We start from the raw sequence: 12,581 nt of genomic DNA, 5'->3' as shown, positions 1-12,581 counted from the left end.
TTGTTGAGGATAGTTCTGGACTCATCTTCTTTGCCCCCCACTAAGACTGGTCACAGTGTCCTATACATTGAAGATTCCTAAACCAAATGTGTTGAATAGTTAGGTCTCCTCAGTAGTCCACAGAAAATTAGGCAAACTGATATTGTGGGATATTCACCAGAGAGGGCTGCTAGGACATGGATTTAAGCTAATAGAAAGTCTTCATTAGCTGGCTAGGGACTATACTGGTTGCTTGGGATTCCAGTGTAGCACCAGGCCTTCTTGAGGGTGATCTTTTAAGCAAAAAAAAAAAAAAAAAAAACCAAAAAAAAAAAAACCCAAACAACCAAACAAACAAACAAACAAAAAAAAAACCCAAAAACAAAACAAAAAAAATATCCTGAGTTGACATCCTTCAGTTAACCAGAACAGCCAGAAGCAGAAGTACAGAAGTCAAAAAGCAAGGTTAGTAGACTTTCCCATAACTATGGACTTTGATGGATTAGACCTTTGTTTTAGTTTTGACAGGTGGTGCTGTCTATGTGCTGAGTTTTACAGCCTGAATGGCACTTCCATCATGGAGTCAGTGGTGTTAAAGTCTGGGGGCCTACTAAGGTCTGGTGCCGTCTTATACTGATTGTTGGTTCAAAATTCTGTGAGTCAGACATTCTTTAGTTCATCAACTAATTGGCCACTGCCTTCATTATGCCTAGTACTACTGTTTATATAATATGTTTATATAATACACTGAGTGCTACGAGACGTATAGATTTATAATTTATTAGTTAAATTGGGAAAGCTTAACCTGAGTCTCAGTACCCCATCTGCAAAATGGAAAGAGGAGAGGGCAGAGATGAGCAGTAATACTACATGGTGCGATGATTGTGGGTTGGAAGATACACCATGTACAGAGTAGCCTCTTAAAACTGTTGTTATTTGTTTATGGAAAGTTTAATTTTTCATGCATAACTTTTAAGTACAAGAAAAGTCACATTTCTTCATTTCTTCTTTCAAAAACCTTGTTATTTATTAGTGCATGTGTGTGTGTGTGTGTGTGTGTGTGTGTATGTGTGTGTGTGTGTGTGTGTGATGTGTATGCATGAGTATAGGCACACATATGGAGGTCAGAGAACAACTTGTGGGAATTGATTCTGTCCTTCCACAGTGGGATCCAGGGATTGAATTCAGGTAGTTGGGATTGAATAGTTTGCATTTTATCAGCTGAGCCATCTTGCTGGTCTCTCCATTTGCTCTGATTGCTGCTGCCCTCTGACCATCTGTGTTACTTAGAATGGTATTCTGTTTCAGTGATATTCTAGAAACCATGGGACTTCCCAAGAATGTGGGAGGCCTCTGTGGTTCTTATGAAGCTCTTGCAATTTGGAAGAGGCTCTCTGGAGGCCAGTCCACAAGTTCACCTCAAGGAACACTCCCAAGGCCTTCTTGGGCCCTGATGGTAGATGGCTATGTATCATTGTAGTTCAAGCTGGGCTTGAGGACCTCCAGCTGGATTTGGAGGAGCACAGTGGCCATATTCCCTCTTCTCCTTGGACCGAGGAAGCTTCCATTCTCTTTATTTGGATTTCAAGCTCCCATCTACAAAAGGCTGATTCCAGGTAGTAGTGCTTTCTTCTAGGAAACTGATGACTTCTGCTTCCATTTAGTTCTTAGCAATTCCTTAAGTCAAAAATATTCTAAAAACTTTTAATTTCTTAAAATCTCATCCAGCATCCTGACCATGATAAATCAGCTGATTCTCTTTCTGCTCCTAAATGTGAATTTTTTTGCCTCAAGCCTTGTGTTTGCACTTCTTAGGCGGCACATTCCCACCAGTTCACAACTTGGGTCCTTTTTGTCACAGCTGAAATGTTACTTCTTCATAGAGGTCTTTCTAGGATGCCCTTTCTAAACAGAGACCACTCCCAATCTCAGCTTCCTACTTGTTACTTTTCACTTTATATTTTATGCTTATTAACCACCTTTGTGTGACAAGGTGTCTTATTTGCTGTTGTGTCTTTTGTATTATGCCTGATGTGTACCAGCCTCCAAGAAATAGTTCTTGAATGAAAGGGTGATCCTCCCAAACTGAGATGTTCTTGGTGGCAAAAATACTGATGCAGGAAATATGCTACAACCCACCTTATGATTATTTAAATGATTGTTAATTATTATTTCAGAGCTAGTCTGAAGACAAACTGAAGGGTTGGAGTAGTGAGTTAAAGTGCTTTATAAAACATGTAAATATATGTGGGACCTGGCGGTGCATGCCTTTAATCCGAGCACTTAAGAGGCAGAGGCAGACAGATCTCTAAATTCAAGGCCAGCCTGGTTTTCAAAGCGAGTTCCAGGACAACCAGGGCTCTGTTACACACAGAGAAATCCTGTCTTAAAAAACTGAATGCCCTCCACAAAAAACAAAAACAAAAATAAAGCAAACAAAAACCAAAAAAAAAAAATCCTAAAAATGTGTAAGTACACATTAAACACAAAAATGTATATAAAATAGATATAATATACCAACATAATTTGAAGAACTCTTTAAAAGGTCAAGGGCTTATGTTAAGAATAGTAAAAGTTAGCCGGGCGGTGGTGGCGCACGCCTTTAATCCCAGCACTCGGGAGGCAGAGCCAGGCGGATCTCTGTGAGTTCGAGGCCAGCCTGGGCTACCAAGTGAGCTCCAGGAAAGGCGCAAAGCTACGCAGAGAAACCCTGTCTCGAAAAACCAAAAAAAAAAAAAAAAAAAAAAAAGAATAGTAAAAGTTAATAAAACATCTTTAGATTTATCAAGAAGAGACGTGGATTTTAAAAGTAGAAATATTAAAGTCTAGACCCAGAGTGAGTTTAGCCTTGATCCCATCAGCACTATCGGGAGTTCAGGAATCTGGGGTCCCTTGGCTAGTTTTCTGAGATTATTGATTTATTTCTTTTCTGTTATAAAAATGTTAATTTATTATCAATACAAAGAGTACCTGCTGTGGGATATTTGATCACACTTTGACACTCCTAGACTGTGTTAATAAAGTTAACTTTGAATCAGGGGGTAGAGCCAGTGACTAGCTGACCAGAATTAGCCATAGAGAAGCCAGGAATACAGACAGGGAAGACAGACAGGAAGGAGAAGGGAGGGACTTAGAATTCGCGGGCTCTTCTATCTGAGATGTATGGAGAGAAGAGTTGGTGGCTGGTCTCCGGTAAGAAAGGGAAGGTCAGCCAGTTGCTCCTCCTCTGCTTCTTTGATCTACAAGGTTTTCAGCCCAATACTGACTCTCAAGTTTTTGTTGGTAATAGAACAATTTAGCAAACACAACAAGTACCAAATGTCTGTCTCTGGGTTTTCATTTGATTTTGAATTATAGTGGTTTCTAAATGTAAAAGTCATTAGTTTTAAACTATTAGGTCCAATTTATCAAATCCTTTCTTCATTGCAGGTATATTCTTTTGGAGGCAGTTTCTCACTATTTAACTCTGGCTGGCCTGGCACTCTATGTAGACTGGACTGCTCTTCATTTCACAGAGATCCACCTGCCTCTGTCTCCTGAGCACAGGGTTAAAGGAGTTCACCACTTCACCCAACAACAACTAGATTTTGGAAACATGGAAGTGCTCCCCACTCCCAGGTTCAGAAGATGTACCTCTAGTCTTCCAATATTGATTGAATATGTGACCCATTGAGGACTTACACTTGGTCCACAGAGTGAGAAATGGATCCAGTTTTATTTTTTCCATGATACTAAGTATTCTCCAAACACTTATTAAAACATCCATCTTTTCCCAACTCATTTTAGATGCTGAATTTGAATTAACAAAAAATTCCCATCATATACATTTCAATTATTAAATGCTAAATGTTCTTGTACAACTAGAAATGTCTTCACATTTTCTGTTTGATTTGTCTTTCTGTCTGTTCCTGTACTATTGCACATTTATAGCTTTGAGCCCTTTTACACTTACTGATGTGAAGGAGAGGAATGATTCTAAATACTTCTTTTGTTTAGCTGGCATTGTATGCACCTGTGCATGCGTGAGTGTGAGTGTGTGTGTGTGTGTGTGTGTGTGTGTGTCTGTGTGCATGTGAATGTGTGTGCATGTGTATAAGTGTGTGCATGTGAGTGTGTGTGTGTGTGTGTGTGTGTGTGTGTGTGTGTGTGTGTATGTGTGCAATATTTCACTATTGGCTTATTTTATTTGCTTTGTTTTCTTTTACCTTTTCCTTTTTGATATGTTTTTTTTCTTTTTCTTTTTTTTAAAGATTTTGTTTATTTATTATGTATACAGAAGAGGGCGCCAGATCTCATTACAGATGGTTGTGAGCCACCATGTGGTTGCTGGGAATTGAACTCAGGACCTCTGGAAGAGCAGTCAGTGCTCTTAACCTCTGAGCTATCTCTCCAGCCCTTGATATGTTTTTTTTAATCACTGAGAAAAATTTGGATTGTTCAGTCAGGTGGCTACATTTATGTAGTTCATTTAATGTCTTTGGTCCTGGAAGAGGCTAATGCTTCTCTACTATGAACAATATAGAGATTGGCTCGTAACTCTACCTCCACCCCAAACATTTAATGCATTCATAAGCAGTATTGCTAAAGCAGTATTTCCTCCTCATGAACACTCTTGTGGCGATCACCAGCTGAATGTCCTTCCTATATGGCAGCATGTTCCCTTCATTACACCTCATCTTTTCTCTTTTCCTCCCCCAGGGCACAGAGAACACTTATTGATGGGGAAAGGAGGCCAAATTTAAAAATGCTTTATCTATTTTTGTTTTTGAAATTAAAATATAATTACATAATTTCCCTTGCCTCTCTCCAAACCTTCTCATGTACCCATGCTTTTGCTCTCTCTCAAATTCATGGCCTTTATTTCTTTAATTTATATATATATATATATATGTTTATATATATATATACATACATATATATATATATGTACATGTACATATGTACATTCCCAAATACATAAATACAACTTGTTCTGCTCAGTCTGTATAATGTTATTTATATGTATATTATTTCGATGCTGACTGCTTGTATTAGATAATCAATTTGCGGGCTTGTCCCCGGGGAAGACTATGTCTCCCGTTCTCAGCATGCCTTAGTTGCTTGTAGTTCTTTGTCTAGGGTTGAGGCCCCATGAGATTCCTCACTTCCATGATAGCATGTCTATTGGTGGCATTCTTGTTCTCTCATGCCTGGGGAAGGCAGCTGTACTGGCGAGACTTCAGGGGTGTACCTCCTCTAATGTTTCTGCCAACATACTTTTTCTGAAGGTATTCTACAGGTAGGTTGTTTCTGCCCCTTCCTTCCAGCATTGTGATGGGAGTTCTCTCTCTGTCGTGTCCATTCTTTTCCTGTCAGGCATGGAATGAACAGCTATAAGAACTGTGGAATGAAAGGAGGAAGGGTGTTGGTCATGGAGCTCAGGACGTTGGACACATTCACTCATACCTTGCATCTCTGGCTCATCTCCGTGCAAGCAGGATACTTCCTATCCAAAGATTCATGTCTCTGAAGGAAGAAAGCTACGGTTTAGTCGTCCAGGTTACTGGGGCTTATTTTTTAATATGTGAGCCTGAATTGAGATTTTAAAATATACTTTATCATCTACTCTTTTAAAAAATGTTTCTAATTGCAATAGAATTATACCACTCCCCTCTGCCTTTCCTCTCCAGCCCCTCCTGGCTAACCTCTCTTGGACCCCTCCTGTGCTCCCCCACTCTCAAGTTGATAGCCTCGTTTCCTTTGATTGTATTTGTTACATACATGTATGTGTACATGCATGCACAGCTCCTGCATCTGTGGCTCGCTCGGGAAACTTGGAGGAAGACGGGCTGGAAGGATTGTAAGAGCCAGAACACCAGGAAGCCTGCTGTGAAACACTCTCTCCTAGAAATGGCCGCATAAACAAGCCTGGAGCAGTGGTGATATCAGTGACCATGCTAATGTGGGAGGAGGAAAAATTCGCAGGGTCTCACCTCTCTCTGTTCAAGGAGACCAGGTTCTGATTGGCTGAAAGAGAAGGATGTTAGTCAGCTGTTTTTTTTTTTAACAACTTTTGTTTTTTTTAAATGAGTGAATATCAGATGATGAATTGTCACCCATAAGCCAAGTAAGTCCTTTCCAAGTTAGATTTAGGTAGCGTTTCATCAGAACCACAGAAAAGTCACTGAAATAGGTGACATCAGTTTTTTTTTTTTTTTTTTTTTTTTTTTTTTTTTTTGGTTTTTCGAGACAGGGTTTCTCTGTGTAGCTTTGCGCCTTTTCCTGGAACTCACTTGGTAGTCCAGGCTGGCCTCGAACTCACAGAGATCCACCTGGCTCTGCCTCCCGAGTGCTGGGATTAAAGGCGTGCGCCACCACCGCCCGGCCCTTTTTTTTTTTTTTTTTTTTTTTTTTTAATTGGATGTGTTTATTGCTCAGGGCCTTGACGATTTGAGATGAGGTAAAAGTAAGTGGAACTTTTTTTAATGTTTCTAATTTTTTTATAGCTTAAGTGAATTTTAAAATCAAGGCTGATATAGTCTTAGTGCTATCTCTCTCTTCTCCATCCATATATTCTGTTATTTGGAGGAGGAGGAGGAGGAGGAGGAGGAGAAGGAGGAAGAGGAGAGTAGGGGAGGGGAGGGGAGAGAATGAATATGAGATAATAAGTTATGGAGGAGGAATACGTTCTCTCTACTTGAGATCTTTTCCCCCTGTTGGGAATTCTGAACATTTGCTTGATTTCTTGGGCCAAAGCTGCTTTTAGATTTGGCCTTTTGAGATTCATCCTGTGACTGCCAGAGAGGAAATGCCAGTTTCCCAAATGGAGCAAAGGTGAAGTAGCGCTAGAAACTAAAGGAAGAAAAACCTCAGGATGGATCTCTTCAGACATTGTGAGGTGCGAGTGTCCTGGCCCCTCTTCGTTTTCTCAGCTGTTAGAGACGCTGCCGATTGTATTTAGCAGTTCTTATCGTGTGCTATCCCAGCCTGATTTTTTAATCATCTGTTGATGTAAAGTTTGAGGAAATTGAGAGCCCAAGAAAGGCAAGAGAAGAGTGAATTTTACAAAAGTACTGCTGAACTGAGTGTAATTGCCCCTCACAGCATTGAAAGATGCAAATGAAGGACTCAAATTATTTTAACATCACTATGAATTATTTTTGTTTCTGGAATGTTTGTAGAAGTCTAAGGATAGGCTCCTGAGTGGTCCCCACGTAAGGTTTATCCTTGTGTTTCTTACTATGCAGTATAGCTGTGGGTTTCTTTCTTAGATCCAGCATGGAGAATAGACATTGTATCAATATTTGGTACTGAGGATGAAAACTGTGTGGGTTTTGGTGGGAAGCACATTCGATTGATTATTGATGTCTGCTGCATCTGTAAAATGCTGGTAAATGGTTTGTCTGCTATGGACTCTCCACAACACTCGGGGCACATTCTCCTTGATTTTTTTTTTTTTTTTTTTTTTTTTTTTGCTCTCATACAGCCAGGTGACAGAAAAGACAACTATGATATACAAAACCTGCTGAATTCTCCAGAATAACGTCAAATAGTAATTATAGCAGAATGGAAGGAGTTAATTAACAGAGCAGAAGTTCTCGTGAAGGATATCCAGTCAAGCAGTGGGCTTTGGATGTCCCCAAGTTGACACAGATTGCAGATATCTGTTAGATCTAGCAGTTTTATAGTGGCCCTGAGTACAGTGTTGATTAATGAGGCTCAAACGAGCCAACCACTTCTTCCTGTGAATTTTTCATATCATTCACAACTGCTGCCTGGAGTCTGGATAGCAACCATTTCTTAACCCTATTTACCTTAAATCACTCTATTGGTTTATTTAAAAGTTTGGCTCTTTATAAAGACAACTTTTCTGAGAAGAACATTTATGTAGTTATAGGAATTGGGTTTATTAATGATGGTTTCCATTTCTGGGCTAAACGTTTTGCATACATTAGCTTACTGAGTACCCATAAAAATCTTCTGTGATCAGAATCATTATCATGATTTACTGCAGAAGCAACTGATTCTCAGGGAGGTTATGTAAGCAGCCCTGTTGGTATGTGTTTAATATATAAAGATCCCACTGTAATTTATTGCCAACCTCAGGCTCTCGTTCATATGCTGTGCTATTTTATTTACTTGTTTGCTTATTCGTTCTTTGTAGCACACTTTAAGGAAAGGAATTGAAAATGTGTAGTTAGCTAGCTCCAGCTCCATGTGATCAGCATGGATCACAAAAAGATCTTGGAAAAGAATCCAACTTCTTGCAATCTCTCTCTCTCCCTCTCCCCATACCCCTTTCCCTCCGTCTCCCTCCCTTCCCCCCTCTCTCTTGTGAGTGTGTGGGAGATGTGTGTTTGTGTGTGTGTGTGTGTGTGTGTGTGTGTGTGTGTGTGTGAGAGAGAGAGAGAGAGAGAGAGAGAGAGAGAGAGAGAGAGAGAGAGAGAGAGAGAGAGAGAGAGAGATCTTACGAATGAGAGGAAGAGGTAAAAAGATCTCTATGGCCAGAGCATAAGGGACTATGATGGATTGAAAGGCAGGAGATAGACACTGTGTTCTCAGCCTATGTTCAGGGTTTTGGTTTCCATCTCTGTAACTATGGATAACACAGAAGGGTTTTTCATGCGTGAACAGCCTGGATAAGTTCAAACTGTAAACTGATCACCTGAGCATCAATGGGAAACAACAGAAGGTGACACTAGGAAAAAATAGTTCAGATTAGTGACAACTGCAATGGACTCTTTGTCCCCAAACAGTGCCTGTCTCTCAAGATGATGAATTAACAGCAGTATTAGAATTCTAGGCTGATCGCCCCAGGATAAAGGGACCTTGCTATCTGACCTGCAGAATAAACCTACAATACGGTTAAGTGAACAAGTTATGGATACTTGTTTTGGACAGAATTCTGGTTACCATTTACTGACATATTGGTTGCTATGATCATTGCTGTTTATTTGCAGCCAACAATTGATCTGCCATTGCTTCTCCCTCCAAAATCGTTGTTTCATGTCAAATAATCAGAATCTATTAATTTGCAGTGCTACCCTGCTTCATGAAGCCCGATTCGTCTAAGGGTAATTCCATTAGTTTCCTCATGCAGTTGACTCAGGAATACATGGTGACACATTTCTAGTCAACGATGAAGGGAAGCTGGGGAGTATGGCACTGCGCTCCTGAAGAGAGTTTCTGTCTCATAAAGGAACCCTCTAGGAAGTGATGCTGGCTATGAAGCCAGGGACTAGCACAGCCTGTGGATGGAGCAGCTGAGAGATAGGAGAGATCTTTGGACCTGATCTCAACAGCACCATTAAGCAGTCAGCCAACCAAATCAACCACCTTCAGGTCTCTCTCTCTCTCTGCCTCTGACTTCCTGTTCCATGGGATGATAAAGCCCTTCGTTTGAACTTATGTTTCTTCCATTTGTATGCAAAAGTGTTGAAACCAACCAGCCAGGTGGCCAGGCTTGGAAAAGCTGATTGCTGCCCACAAGTATATATCTATAATATGGATGATAGTTATATCTGCTGCATTGAAACACAGTTGTTAGGTTTATATCATATAATATAGCTGTGTGCTTAGTTTAGTACCTAATGAATTCTTTCAGTCTGCTGTTGCTATGGTGATGGTTTTAGTCCTTTTTTATGTTGGAGTCAATGACAATGGACTCCAATTACACATGGCCCCATGTCTATAGGACATTTCTCCAGCCAAGTATTTGGAAATAAATAGACAGCTATTTTTTTCTACCTGGATTTATCTTAATTTTTAGAGTTTTATCTGAACATGAAAATATGCCTGGGACTGCCTTGATCTCTCTCTCTTCCTCTCTCTGTCTCTCTCCCTCTCTTCCTCCCTCCCTCCCTCTCCCCCATCTCCTTCTTTCCATTCCCCCATCTCTATCTTGATAATATATTTCAATGAAATTAATTAGATTGGTTGTGCAGATGATTCAATGTGATTTCTAGGTTGTCAGAAACACCATCTGGGTAATCCTGAAGCCAGAACCTTCCCTTAATTGTAGTCTCCCTCTTTGAGAAGGACTTCCACATGATTGACACTGTGTAGGGCTCATCTCAGCAACTCTTACTCACTTGCTCTGTCATAGGAAATATTGAGTCAAGCACTTTTCTATTTCTTGAATGTGCAGATCAACAGCTCAGTTCTTTCCTTAAATCCTAAATAAGATGTTTGGACCAATGTCAGTGGTTAGAGGTTGTGACTCCCAAGATGAATTGGATAATTTAAAGCCTCAAATTATTTATTACCTTGGAGTACTAAGCCCTAAATGCTTGCTTTTCTTTCTTAACTTTGTTTCTCTCTCTTCCCTCCCTCCCTCCCTCCCTCCCCACCTCCCTCTCTCCCCACCTCCCTACCTCCCTTCCTTTCTTTTCTAATTTTGTCTTACTTGAGTTCACTGGGTAATTTCTAGAGTCATGGTTCCTTTGGAATGTTTTTCTAAAGCCACATTCATTCAGTGGCTGGGGTTAGGCACCAAGTCATGTGAAATCTAGGCATTCTTCTAATCCCTTCCACCCCACAGTGAGATCCTTGTTGGTATCTCTCCAGCCGCAAGGGTACATACAGAGTGTTCTTTTCTAGAAGTTCTGATAGGAGGTTCAGAATTGGGCTGTAAAGGCTGGGACAATCATGGCAGTCAAGAGGATGGATGCCTCCATGAAGAAAGCTGATGTTTGAATGTGATGTTTGGTGCCAGGGGGTTTGATATAATATTACTATCTCCATGTAACAGATGCAGACCTAGAATCAGATGCAATAACACATCTAAGTTACTAGTTGGCAACTAGTAGACATGGAGTTTGAAGCAAGGCTTGCCTCACTCTCAACCCACTTTCTGGAAAAGCAATATCATGTGGCTAGAAGTTGTTGTCAAAAGCATGGCTGTGGTATTAGGTATTCAAAGTGGTCCTATCACTTACTGTGGTGCAGTTCTCAGCATATTGCTGGGCCCTGTGCCTAACATGAATAATATTAGTGCTCACATTCAAGGGTTATTGTGGCAATAGAGCATCTAGGCACTTCCTGGCATACCGTAAGTATTAAATGTACACCTTAAATAAAATACTTTAACATGTTCTTTTCTATTAGGTACATGTGTCTGTGTTGCATTATTTCCACTCAGAAGCAATGACATTGGATATATTGTCATGGAAACACAAATGCTTCTAGATGAGTTGCTTGTTCTTAACCATAGAGCCCAATCGTTTCAGAGTAAGATTTGAGTGTAGATCTTTTAGGGATGAGAAGAGAGTAGACAATTTTGTTTATATTTTTTTCTTGTTTAAAGATGATAAAAACATTTTATGTTCTTTCAGATTTGCTTTTTCTACACATAGATCATCATACTTTGTTTTTATTCTCTCCTCATACTGCTCTTTCCCATCCTTCCACTTCCTCTGTTGCTGGCCACCAAATTCTGTCCCCACATCTGTTTTCAGGACATTGTATGTTTCTTTGGTCTCTCTTGTTACCTCCGTCCTCCTTTAGAACTTTCAAAGTCTACAACGTCTATAGTTCCCTTTATTGAGTTTTTGAAACTAAAATACCAGTGTGTTTCCTACCACACCAAGCATGGAATGAGAAATTTCAGGGGATGTAGAGGGAACCTCACTAAAGATGTTAAGTAAAAAATCAACATTTCTACAAGCCTCTTAGACATTTCAGGGATTAGCTGTGAGTGAGCAGGGCTTTACTTTTCAGGTCAAGGCTTAAACATTTAAGTATAATTTCAAATAGAAGTCGAGGTAACACACACACACACACACACACAAAATTTTTATCCCTTTTTTTTTCTTTTATCTAATAACAGAGTCTATATTTTCTTATTCATTTTAACCCTCTTATCTTGTCTGTATGGTAAGGTGTTTTAATATTTTCAGTTGGTCATATATAAGCAATTCAGTAATGACCACATTGGTCTTGAATCTGTGCTATTAATAAACCTCCAAGCTGGAATGAATTTCATCAGCAAGTAAACAATACAAATAGGACACTCCACATAAATTCCCTTCTCTGCTTGTCAAGTAAGGACTGGAGAAATGCTTGTCTCTGCAAGCTGCATGAGACTCATAAATTCCTTCACAGGATGGGGAATTCCATAAACACAGACAATTAATAATCATGTTCCCACGAGGCTGACGAAGTCCCTCATACTTCCACAAAGCTGAGGAAAAGCAATGTTCTTCCCTTGTCCTTGAGAACTCTGCCCTGGGTACCACTGACCAATAACGTGGGTTCAGTGTAAGATACAAATATAAACTAGAAGGTTTCCTTTTTTATGTGTGTATATGCACTTTTATATTTTTTTGTGTGCGGAATTGATTTTTTGCTTTTCTTCCAAGAACAAGCCCAACTTTCCTTTGCAGAGTCCTTTCTGTCCTACTATTAGCACACATGGTTGGGCTGAGTTGATTTTTCAGTCTGTTTTAGGAATCCAACTCATAGGAACCCGACCCATCAGAAAATTCCATCCTCTTGACCACGTCATTGGTCCGGCCATTATGACCCCATTCTGGACCTCCTATTGGAACTGCTGGGAAAGAACATTCTGCATGTCCACCTGCAGCTAGAATGGTACCAAGGGGGGCCTACTTGATTGGAGAGGA

Source organism: Peromyscus maniculatus, chromosome 19 (assembly GCF_049852395.1).
Source record: "Peromyscus maniculatus bairdii isolate BWxNUB_F1_BW_parent chromosome 19, HU_Pman_BW_mat_3.1, whole genome shotgun sequence".
NCBI lineage: Eukaryota > Metazoa > Chordata > Mammalia > Rodentia > Cricetidae > Peromyscus > Peromyscus maniculatus.
This window is presented reverse-complemented; position numbering follows the sequence as displayed.